This window comes from Erinaceus europaeus, chromosome 2 (genome assembly GCF_950295315.1).
Source record: "Erinaceus europaeus chromosome 2, mEriEur2.1, whole genome shotgun sequence".
NCBI classification, from domain to species: Eukaryota; Metazoa; Chordata; class Mammalia; order Eulipotyphla; family Erinaceidae; genus Erinaceus; species Erinaceus europaeus.
The window spans coordinates 49,928,959-49,942,255 of record NC_080163.1 but is presented as its reverse complement, the minus strand read 5'-3'; positions in this window follow the sequence as shown (position 1 = coordinate 49,942,255).

Sequence of the window (13,297 nt, the reverse complement as noted above, 5' to 3'; positions counted from 1 at the left end):
TGTGTCTCTGGCGAAGCTGAGCTCCAGGACACATTGGTGGGGTCTTCAATCCAGGGAAGCCTGGCCAGCATCCTGATGGCATCTGGAACCTGGTGACTGAAAAGAGAGTTAACATACAAAGCCAAACAAATTGTTGAGCAATCATGGACCCAAAGCTTGGAATAGTGGAGAGGAAGTATTAGGGAGGTACTCACTGCAAACTCTAGTGTACTTCTGCTTTCAGGTATATATTTTGCAGTAGTTTATGGATACGTGTGAATATAAGCTCTCTCTCACAGAAACTGGTGTATATCTAGGTTTTGGGACTTTGTTAGAAAGTGAACCACCTGAGATAGAATTAGAGTATACTATGAAAGGAAAGGTCTCACCCGAGTGATGAAGCTGAAGGGTTGTCATTCCACACGTGAAGTCTCTGGACACAGTCTGAAGTGAAGCATGTTGAGGTGGCAATCGTTACATTGGTTAGGTTTTGATTGGCAGATGCAATATTATTTGATATGGATTGGGAGAGGCATACGGGAAAGTGGGCCCTATCCAATGGTTCCAGGACTGGGGGAAGTAGGGGCTCTATAGTGGAGATGTGGGGTTCCTGTGTCTTAGGGTTCAAAAAGACAATCGATAGTTAATGTTATCATCACATTATTTGGTAATGGGGTTAACTTTGAAAAGTCCTTTTGTTAGGGTTTGCTGTACAGTACCCAGTATCTTGTATATAGCTGTGCTATTGGATGCTTCTGATCTACTTGGTCTAGGCTTTTGAGAGAGTCCGCATATCAAATACACAGCCTATATATTAAAAAGATTCAGTTTGTGTTTTGAAAAACTTTGAGACATACAATTGATTTTCCCCCTCTCAAATTAAATAACTAGTGATTTATATGTCTACATTTTGCTAGGAGTGTACATAAACACCATTCCCACCACCAAAAGACTGTGACCAATCCCTCCCACCCACTCCCTCCCGCCACTGGCCCAGGAAGCTGCATGTCTACCCCTTACCACAGAGTTTTTTACTTTGGTGCCCTACTTACAATTTGGGTCAGGTCCTGCTTTTAGTTTGCCTTTCAGATCTTCTTAGTCAACTTCTGTTGATGAGTGGGATCATCCCATACTCATCTTTATCTTTCTGACTTAGCTCACTTAACATAATTCCTTCTAGCTCTGTCCAAGATGGGTCAGAGGAGGGGGGTTCATTTGGCTTCATTGATCTTTTGTATGGTTCTTTTATTGTTGATGTTGTTTATTTCTGCTCGAACTTTAGTGATTTCTGTTCTGGTTGATTTAGGGTTCCTTTGTTTCTCTTCCTCTAAGTCCTTGAGGTGTGCAATAAGGTCATTCATTTGAGCTTCTTCTTGGTGTTTAATATGTGATTATACGGCTATAAGTTTCCCTCTCAGTACTGCTTTAGCTGTGTCCCAAATATTTTGATAGGTTGTGTCTTCATTTTCATTTGTTTCCAGGAACATTTGAATTTTCTGCTTGAGTGACTCTCTGACCCAGTGGTTCTTAAGGAGTATGTTGTTTAGTTTCCAAATTCTGTGACTTTCAATAATTTTCTGTTTGTTGTTAAATGTTAGTTTTACTCCACTGTGGTCTGAGAAGATACTTGGGATGATTTCAATGCTCTTGAATTTATTGATGCTATCTTTGTGGCCTAAAATGTGGTCTATCTTTGAGTATGTGTTATGTGGATTTGAAAAGAAGTTGTATTCCAGTTTTCTGTCGTGAAGGACTCTGGAAATGTCCAAGAGGTCTAGTCTGTCAATCTCTTCATTCAATTCACTTGTATCTTTATTGGTTCTCTGCTTTGTTGATCTGTCTAAGTGTGAGAGTGGGGTATTGAAGTCTCCCACTATTATTATATTACTATTGATGTATTTTTGAAATTCTTTCAGTAGGTGCTTGATGTATTTAGATAATCCCTCATTGGGTGCATAGATGTTAATAATTTTAAGTCTTCTTGGCTGATTAATCCTCAAATCATTATGTAATGTCATTGCCTATCTTTTATTACTTTAATTAATTTAAAATCTATTGTGTCTGAGATGAGAATGGCTGTTCCTGCCCTTTTTTGTGGTCCTTTAGCCTGTATGATAGTTTCCATCCTTTCACTTTAAGTCTGTGTTTATCTTGTTGTGACAGATGGGATTCTTGCAAGCAGGATATGGTTGGGTCATGTTTTCTGATCCATCCCCCCACCCTATGCCTTTTGATGGGTGAGTTTAAGCCATTGATGTTTATTGATATTATGGATTTAATGTATTGTAGTGCCATTGTTCAAAAAAAATTTTTTTTGTTTGCTCTGATATATTGCCAGTATTGTAGTGATGTTCTTGTTTATAAGAGGTCTTTTAGAACCTCTTTCAGGGCTGGCTTGGTGATGGTTGCCTCCTTTAACTGTTGTTTGTTTAAGAAGGTTTTGATCCCTCCATCTAGTTTGAATGAAAGTCTAGCAGGATATATTATCCTTGGTTGAAAACCTTTTTCATTCAGGGCTAGATAGATATCTTGCCATTCCCTTCTGGCTTTTAGAGTTTGAGTGGAGAAGTCTGCAGATAATCTTATGGGTTTTCCCCTGTATGTGACGTTTTGTTTCTCTATTGCAGCCTTTAGGATTCTTTCTTTATCCTTATTTCTTCTCATTGTGACTATGATGTGTCTTGGTGTCTTCAGGTCTGGGTTGATTCTGTTTGGTACTTTCTGGACCTCTTGAATCTTGATGTCCTTTCTGTTATTCAGGTCTGGGAAGTTTTCTTCTATTATTTCCTCTAGAATGTTTGCTTCCCCTTCCTCTCTTTCTTCCTCTGGCAGGCCAATTACACGAATGTTACTTCTTTTGAGATCATCCCATATGTCTCTGTTGTTGTTTTCAGTGTCTCTCAATCTCTTTTTAAGCTCTTTCACCTCTTTCTTCATGTTCTCTAACTCATCCGCTGTCTGACTAATTCTGTTTTCTGTTTCTGTTATTCTGCTTTCCCTTGTCTCAGCTTCTTTCTTCATTACAGCTATTTCAGCTTTCAGTTCTCTAATTGCCTCAAGATAATCAGTATTTTCTTGGGGGTCTCAACTGTTGTTTCCCTAATACTGCCATTCCTTTCCTCCAGTGTTGTGATTAATAAGTTTATTATTGCTTGCATACTTTTTTATCTATGGTTACTTCTGGCTGATTTGTAGTTTCTTCTGGGCTCTTGTCTTCATTCATTGGAGTAGCAGTTTTATTTATTTTTGATCTACCCATTTTTTGATTTATGTGTTTCTTTTTTTTTATATGCTCTGTTGTTCCTCAGTTGTTGTGTCTTGAGTACAAGAATCACTGTACTAAATACCTTTATGACAATTGCAATCACCAACCTCAGGAATTACAGTAGCAACTGAACCAAGTTTTGAAGCAGTTTAATCGTTTCCAGTTAGCCAAACAATTTCTCCAGTCCATGAAAAAATAGTAACGAAATCCCAGTGAAGAAGAAAGGGAAAAGAAAGAAGGGATAGCAAGAATAGAAAGTTGTGCAAATCTACTATCCACTGTATATTCTAGGGGTAACAAGAGGGGAAAGGCAACTAGAGCAGAGATACACACATAGAGAGTCCACTCTGAGTCAAATTTCTTCCCTAAAATAATTCACAAATTTAGAAAGGCAAAGAAGGAAGGAAGAAGTGTATGACAAGATAAAAAAAGAAAAAAAGAAGAAACAAGGGACAAGAGAGAGAAAATGGAAAAGATAAGAAAAAGAGCTGTAATTAAAGAGCAGTGAAAGGAAATGTTTTTTTTATTACTTTATTTTAAATTTAATTTAATTTAATTTTTTAGATTAGCTAGGAGGGGGAGGGAGGAGAGAGTCTGTAGAGGAGGTAGGATTAAGGAGACAAGTTCCTCCCACAATAGGTAAGATGCCCACTACCCTAGCACTGAAATATATGCTAAGAGTTAATTCTGATCAACCTAAGGGGGGGGAAGATATATGCATTTATATAATATTAATAGTAAAATAGAGCATGGTAAAAAATAAAATAAAATAAAATAAAAACCCTGTCCCAGATTACCTCAAACCTTGTGATCAGATGCAGCTGATTGTTAAGTATGAGGAAAAAAAAAACCCAGGAATAGACAAGGATAGCTGAAATAGACAGTTATGCAAATCTACTATCCACTGTATATTCTAGGGGTGGCTAAAGGAGGAAGGGAAGTTGAGCAGAGACACTCGCAGTGAGAGTCCACACTGAGTCAGAATTCTTCCCCAAAATAATTCCCAAATGTGCACCAGTGAATTCAAAAAAGCACACTGTTTGGTGGTGTGGGGGCTGGGGGCTGTGGCTTTGGAAGCTGTCTGATTAAGGAAGAAAGGATGACAAGAATGAGAAAAAGAAAAAAAAATGAAGAGAGAGAGAGAAAAAAAGTTAAGAAAAAGAACAGTCATAAAAGAGCAGTGAAAGGAAAGGGTTTTTTAAATTTATTTATTTTTAATTATCTAATTAGCTATGCGGAATGAGGTGGGGGGAGTTGGCTACTTAGAAAGAAAAAAGGCCAGAGGTTTCAGAAGTGTATAGACTTAGAATGAATGATACTCCCTGGTGGGACAGGAATTTGGTAAAGAAAGAGGCTCCTAGCAGGGGAGACTGCTAGGAGCTGGTCCCCAGGGACTGGTTATCGGGGGGGGGGGGGGGCAAAGGGGAGGAGGTATGCTTAAAAATTAAAAGGAAAAAAATTTTTCCCCTTTTTTCCTACTCTAATTCTTAACCCAAATTAAGTTATAGTCACCTTCTTGGTGTCACTGCTAATACCCCTTATTGACTGGCCTACTAAAGGAGATGTGGTCAGAGCTCAAGCCACTAGCAGCTTCTCAGTCCGCCATCTTCCGGGAACCTCAGCCATAAGCTTTTCTATGTGTGAAAACCCAGATTTGAGCTCACAGAGACACTAGAACACCAGGAACTGTGGAAGCTTCATAAGTGACTGCGAGTGCTGTATTATCTTTCCCTCTCTCTGTCTCACTCTCTGTATCTCTGTTTCTATATAATTGAAAGGAAAATGGAGGTAGAGAGAGCTCACCAGAAGCAATAGTGAAAGACAGAAAATCCCACAAAGCCCAATAATAACAACAGAATAGTTCTTAATGTTAATTTATATTAAAGCAGTAAATCAAATTTAATAAAGTATTAAAATCACATAAATAACATCAAAAATGTGTACCCTCCAATATGTTGATGAAGTGGGATTTCTGGGGAGGGATCCTTAATCTACCCCCCAAAAAAAATAAAGCTGCTAAGGAATTTTTTTCATTAGTGATTTAATATTGATTTACAAACAAACCCATTAGAAAATGTGTGAGGACATGGGCAAAAGATGTCCAGAGAGCCAAAAGGCACATGAGAAAGTTCTCAAAGTCACTGATTATCAGAGAAATACAAGTAAGACAACAATGAGATATCATTTTATACCTGGGTGTGGGGACAGAAATAATAAATGTTGGAGAGGATGCAGGGTTAAAGGGACAGTTCTCATGAACCTAAAGGGTGGAAAAGTTCATATGAAGAGCTAGGAGGTGTCCATTTGTAGATAGTTAGTAGTCCTATTTTAGTTATATTTCAAAGAGCCCATGACTATACTAGTGATTAGTCAACAAATTTTTGTTTCTATATGTTAACTTTTTTCAGCCACCAGGTTCCAGATGTTAACATGATGCCAAACTGGACTTCCTTGGACAGACAACTCCACCAATGGGTCCTGGAGCTCAGCTTCCCCAGAACCCCACCCTGCTATGGAATGAGAGAGACAGGCTGGGAGTAGGGATCGACCTGCCAATGCCCATGTTCAGCGGGGAAGCAGTTAGAGAAGCCAGACCTTCCATCTTCTGCACCCCATAATGACCTTGGTTTCATAACTCCCAGAGGGTTAAAGAATAGGAAAGCTATCAGGAGAAGGGAGGGGATACAGAGTTCTGGTGGTGGGAATTGTGTGGAGTTGTACCCCTTATCCTATGATTTTTTTCAGTGTTTCCTTTTTATAAATAAAAATTACAAAAAAGAAATAACAATACACATAAAAAAGGAACACTTTTGCATTGCTGCTGAGACTAAATATTGGTCCAACTCTTGTGGAAAACAGTATGGAAATTTCTAAGAACACTAGAAATGGTTCTACCTTATGACCTAGCAATTTCTTTCCTGGGGATTTACTCAAAGGAAACAAAAATGCCTATCAGAAGAGAGATCTGTGTATACCTATGTTCATAACAGCAAGATTTATAATAGCTAAAACTCAGATGTACAATGACAGATGTGATATATACATAATGTATACTCAGCTATTAAAAATGATGAAGTCATCTCATTTGCCTCATCTTAGATGGAACTTATAAACATTATGTTAAGAGAAGTAAGTCAAAATGAAAAGAGAAAATATCAAATTATGTCACAGGTGAAACTTTGAAAAAGATAAATATGACAGAGAGGAAAAATACAAAGCAAAACTTTGAATGGGAGTATGTATTGCATCAAAGCAAAGGATTCTGTGAAAGGAGAAGGGAGATGGTGGAGGAAAGCTTTAGGTCCTGTTGCATGCTGTACAGGGAGATGAGAAATTGTACTATGTGTCTACTACTGTAAACTATTAAACCCTTCCTAGAAATATTTGTTAGCAAGATCATAAAATTACAGGGGTATAAATCTACATTGCACCCACCACCGATGACAAGGAATCTTGAAAGGACTATGGAAGTCTCTTCCCCCCAAAAGAAACCAGGTCATTATTGTCATTATTGCTAAGACATTTTTATGCAAGCAGTAAACAGGAGTCAAAGTGTTGTGTATTCATGAGAGGAAACAGAAATGCATTTAATGTTTTCCTAAGAACACTACAAGAATGACAAAGCAATTTCCAAATATGTTATGAAAAACTGGAGTTTTATAGGTAGTGAAAAAATAAGCAATATTGATAAAATAATGCTCATTTGGATGTAAAAGTTATGAATATCCTTTATTACAATAAAATTATAGTTTTCTGGACTTTTTCTGCAAGATAATAGAAAATCATTGCATTTGATCTTTTTTCCCTCTAAATTAACCTTTAACTTAACAGAGCTATAAAATGTTTTATTCATATCAGCACTAAAGAAAAACTCAAAGATGTCTGATTTTTCTGAATAAAAGTTCATTGTGAGCATTTTAATCAGATCTCCAAAATGAACCTATCAACAGCATTGATTTCCTTTATCTTGAAAGTCAAGAGGACTTGTTTTGTTTTAATACTAGAATAGAACGTGACAATACTTCGAGCACTTTCTCCTCCACAAGAGTTACTATGAAATATCCCACGAGTTTTCTCAGGCAATAGAGTGAATGAGGAATTCTGCCCCACATTCACCAAAATCACTACCTCCTTGATAATGATGATTCCAAATACTTTCACATAGTCCCACACATAGTGGCTTATTTTTACTCTAACATTCTCCTTTTTATAAAAGTAAAAAAAATTACTAAAAGGAAATTATTTTATTTTTTAATATTTATTTGTTCCCTTTTGTTGCCCTTGTTGTGTTTTATTGTTGTAGTTATTATTGTTGTCTTCATTGTTGGATAGGGCAGAGAGAAATAGGGAGAAGAGGGGAAGACAGAGGGGGAGAGAAAGATAGACACCTGCAGACCTGCTTCACCACTTGTGAAGCGAACCCCCTGCAGTTGGGAGCCAGGGCTTGAACCAGGATCCTTATGCCGGTCCTTGAGTTTTGCACCAAGTGCACTTAACTGGCTGCACTACCACCCGACTCCCTAAAAGGAAATTATATGCGGAATATTATATCATTTGTTTGAAATACAGCTCTTGAACATACACTCATGATTCCAGCAGAGACCAAGCTTTTCTTCACTTTCTTATAGTTAACAGCATTCCTTTTTATCCAGAGATTTAGATAAGAAATGAAAAAAGAAAAAAAAGCAGCTAGAATTTTCCCAATGTTATAAATCAAACATCATGAACTAACTTTAATCACACAAAACAAAGAATCTCAGAATATGGATGCTTTCATGCCAATGGTTTTGATGTACATCATAATAGGCATTCAGAGCCCAACTTACCTCATTTCACGTTGTGACTCTTTTTAATCTCTTGTGTAGTGATGCTAAAGACATAGAAGAAGGAGTCAGTCTGTAGCACAGTGGGTTAAGCGTAGGTGGCGCAAAGCTCAAGGACAGGCCTAAGTATCCAGGTTGAAGCCCCAGGCTCCCCACCTGCAGAGGGTCGTTTCACAAGCGGTGAAGCAGGTCTGCAGGTGTTTATCTTTCTCTTCCCCCTCTCTGTCTTCCCTTCCTCTCTCCATTTCTCTCTGTCCTATCCAACAACGATGACATCAATAATAACTGCAACAATAAAACAACAAGGGCAACAAAAGGGAATAAATTTTTAAAAATCACTTAAAAAAAGCATAAAAAAGAAGGCATAGAAGAATGCCCAAAGAGTAACTATGTGTGTTCTGAATGGGTACACTGTTATGCCTGCCCATTATTTTCACACAGCAGCCCTCTATATTGTTCAGTGTATTCCATCTGTCACCAATGATTGGTCCAGGGGAGCCACATGACCTAAATTTGCCAACTGGTATATTACTCTGGGAATGTTGAAACTGTTCTATAGAAGAAGGAGGAGGAGAAGGGGGGGAGAGGGAAGGGGAAAAGGAAGGGGAAGGAGAATGGGAATGGAAAGGGAAAAGAATGGAAAAGGAGGAGGAGGAGGTCATTTAATATGGTCCCTTCAAACTCCACGGAAGGAGGTCTTTAGGGTCCTGGTGCATGAGGATGGAGGGATACCTATATCAGGGTTGAGAGTGTTTTGCAGACACCTATCACAGGGAGATGAGAAAGTTTACCCATGTATGAACAATTATACTGTAGTAAACCATTACCTACTCTTCCAATAGAATAATACAATGATTAAAAGAAGACTTTTTCTCCTTGGAATAGGTAAAGTTATAAGCTACAAAGACTGGGCAATGTCAACAGTCATTTATTCTTTGTGACAGTCATTTCTGCATGTAGGAATCAAGAAAAGCAAAGCAATGAAAAATTAAATTTTCCCCAGAAATAGGAATTGAAGAGGAATCTACTCAACTGTGTCATTCCCATTCTGAGATTCTTGTAGAAACCTTAATAATACTTAGATTTGAATAATTACATAAATGCCATAAATTATTTCAACCTTAGGCTAAATCAGTGGTAAATTCTTATAGAACAGAGGAAATGTCACTCAGTAAAAGGGTACACTGAAAAAAAATATGAAAATTCTACCAGAGTAATAAGATTATGGTATTCCTATCTCTTCCTATAACCCAGGAAAAACAAAAAGATCCAGTTGAATGAGTGAGCCAAAGTTGACAATGATTTTTTTCAGTAAGTCTGCCTTGTTCCCTAAAAAGCGAATTATTGTTAAAGTAATGTATATGGGAAGAAGAGGAATCTTGAATGAAGAATTATTTTAATATTGCCCTTAATGAGGAGAAAGGTGAATACAGGCCCACAAGCTTATTTTCATCCCATTCTTGTTTGGAAGCTCCCAAAACATAACACTTGCTACACAGAACTACATTGCAATCTGACCCCAGAATCTTTCACTAGCATCTATATGAATAGACTCAAGTCTCCCATTATTGTAGTTTTTCAAGTAAATGTACCTATACTTATGCTATTCTATGAGGGATTTGGCTAGGGGTTTAATTACTCTTAGTACTGAGACCTTTTGTAAGAACCCAGAAATTCCTGGATTGCAATATAAGGAAATGATGGAGAAAGATGTTTCCCATTTCTTTGGAGCATGGTCTCTTTTCCCCTGAATATTTTCCTTGAGGATTTTTTTTGTCCAGCATTTATTTTTAATATTTCTTGAGTACATTTTTTTGCCTGATGTTATCCTGAACAATTTGTACCTATGAAACTATTTATTTTTCACAGTAACCTTTGAGAGATAAATTTGTCATGTTCATGTTGCAGATGAGGATAATGCCACTGACCCTGTGCATAGGATGTGATCTGAGACAACACCACTTCAAAGCCAGAATTTTTATATTTATTTTTATTTATTTATTCCCTTTTGTTACCCTTGTTGTTTTATTGTTGTAGTTATTATTGTTGTCATTGTTGTTGGATAAGACAGAGAGAAATGGAGAGGGGAGGGGGAAGACACCTGCAGACTTGTTTCACCGCTTGTGAAGCGACACCCCTGCAGGTGGGGAGCCAGGGATTGAACCAGGATCCTTATGCGGGTCCTTGTGCTTAGCGCCACCTGCGCTTAACCCGCTGCGCTACAGCCCGACTCCCCAAAGCCAGAATTTTTAACCATGGTGAAACTATCTCATTTTTTTATTTTATTTTGAAAATTTTATTAGCATCTCACAGTGGTTTATAATATTTTAAGATTCAGGACATTGTCCCCACCATCAAAGTTCTGATAATCACCAGAGTCTTAGAGAAAACTCAACTAAATGTTTTGGTAATGTCCTATGATTAAAATATTTACATTATTCATATGAGTGAAAACATTTAGTAATTGCCTTTAACCTCCTTAGTTATTGAAATACTTTTGATTTTATGAAAGAAAGCAAGACAAAGGGAGAGAGAGGACGGGGAGAAAGAGATATATAAAAACACTGCTTAGCTCTGATTTATAGTGGCACCTTGTATTGAATCAGATAATTCTGGATTCCCAGGTAGCTTAATCCTTGTTCTCTTAACATATTGAACTATCTCCTTGGCCTATACTGTGTTGTATTAATTGAAGATATCCTATATGCCTAGCATTGGGGATAGTGTGGTAGGCCAATCAGCAAACAGTATATCCTCATAAGCTTATTTTTAAAAATTTTTAAAAATATTTTTAAATTTATTTTCCCTTTTTGTTGTTGCCCTTGTTGGTTTTTTATGGTTGTTATAGTTGTTGTTATTGATGTCATTGTTGTTAGATAGGACAGAGAGAAATGCAGAGAGAAGGAGAAGACAGAAGGGGGAGAGAAAGATAGACACCTGCAGACCTGCTTCACCGCTTGTGAAGGGCCCCCCCTTGCAGGTCTTCACACCATATGTGCTTAATCTGCTGTGCTACTTCCCAACTCCCCCTCATGAGCTTATTTTACAGTGAGGAGATAAACACTCATTGATTATTGAGATGCATAATCTTGTAAATTGCAACTGCTATGAAAGAAGCAGTGGGAATTCTGATAATACACACCTGGTCTAAGTAACAAAAGGTTTTCTTGTTGAAAACCTTTGGGTTCAGAGATAAATGAGAATTAGGAATGAGTTAAAGGAGGAAAGAAGTGGGGAAGGGAGAATGGAACAGACTTAGGGGAGTGTATGCACAAGGCTATGAAATGTGAGTGAACGAAGATGCACAAGATGTAGGAAAGGACAATGGGGCCAGAATACAAACCACTGGGTAGACAGGACTGCTAAAACAGACCTGGACTAATAGATAGAGCCAAAATCTCTCAGAAACTTGTAGGTCACAGAGATGTTTAATACTAAACCAAGGACTAAGAACCAAATATGGAAAGACAAGAGTTTGCTATCTTATTTGCAGGTCAGAGTATTATAATCAACACAGGCAGAGTATTATAATCAACAATATACATTAAGCTTAATGTTGAGATATATTGCTCAGATCCACACTAAGACATAGATTTACAGACACCCTGATAGGGAGGCTTTCTGGTGATTAGTCTCATGTGGAAAGTGGGTGTAAAGGCTTCAGTTTGTGCTCAGTAACATTTGCAAGGACATAGAAAAATAGAATTATTAGTTGACCATGACCACACAGGGAAGTGGCTTTATCAGCCTTTGCTTTTATTTTCAATAAAAGTCAAGTGCAATTTATGTGTGGTTGACCTCTACTCCATAACTCATCTTTTCTAGCCCAGCTCTATGCAGCTTCTGAGAGCAGAGTCTGTGAGAGCTGTGGTCAAGGCCATCGAGATCTTTATTTCCAGTCTGTCTCATGATGGGGAAGAACATTTGAAAGGCAGCCTGTAGCCTGAAGTTTTTGATCCTGCATTACTATCTACACAAAATAGTGCAAATTTTAATGCATGATAAGTTAAATCATTACTAAACAAGAAACTCATTCTCGTAGGGTTAGAGTTCCAAGACCAAAGAGGCTGAAAACAAAACAAAACATGAGACTTTTTTTTTTTTTGCCACACCAAGAGAGGAAGAGGTAGAAAAATTCACTATCTTGGAAGGAAATCTGTGGTCTCAATTTCCTCCTTTTTCTTTCCTAAATAATTTTATTGGTGGCTTAGCAATTTACAGTATGGCTGTCGATACCTAGATACAATTTTCCATGTCCCTCTGATATATGCCTTAAAAACACTTTTACCCACTCCTCCAACTGACATCCTTTTCCACCATCATATACCAGGCCCCTAATACTCTCACCATTTCTTTTCTATTTTGGAGCAATCCACTACACTGAATCCAATTCTTATTCTGTGCTTTCCCTTTCTGTCCTTGTTTCCTACAGTCTGGAGATTTTTCAGAGCAGTAGAAATGGACCTACCCTAATGACTTTGCCTAGCTTTTTCTAACAGAAGAAACCAAAAGGCCTAATCAAGTGATTTTCCATTTACTCTAAAAGAGGAATGATGGTTTAACACAATTTTAAGTTCACATTGTCCTTTCTATTGTTCCTCTATCTAAAGAAAATTCCCAAGAAACATATTTCTCCTTGTAGCCATAGACACAAGTGATTAGACAAGAGAGTGAAATGGTAGGATGAGCATTTCTTCACACCTGAAAGGTGGAGGGAACTCTATTTATTTGCTATATTTTATTCTTCATTTCTTTCTCCAGAAGAGTAGTTGTACATCATCCGATAGGTGAGATAAGGACAGAGGTATTGCCTTACTGGGCTCGACCCTCCCTCCTATTTCTTTTGGGAGCTTTTTGCCCATAGGGAACATTTGCTTTGTCCTTCTCCTTGACACTTGCATAAAATCAACTATTGGTCTGGGACAACAAACAACAATGGGACATTGGGCACAGATGTGTCAGGTTGTGAGTTAAGAACAATTACATTCTACTTTTCATTGAGTCAAAAGTTTGAACAAAGTTGATTTGATGAGAAAGAACCAAAAGCCATGTGAGCAGACTTAGAAGAGAGCAGAGGTGGAGCTCTCATGGTGCTGACTTCCACCCTCAGCCCTTGCTGACAGAAGGCTATTCAGCCCAGCTCACCAAATCCACAGGACCTTGTTGAGTCTTGAAAAGTAAATCCCTCGCCTAAAAGTTTAGGCAAGTAGAGTTGATTTATCTTCATTGT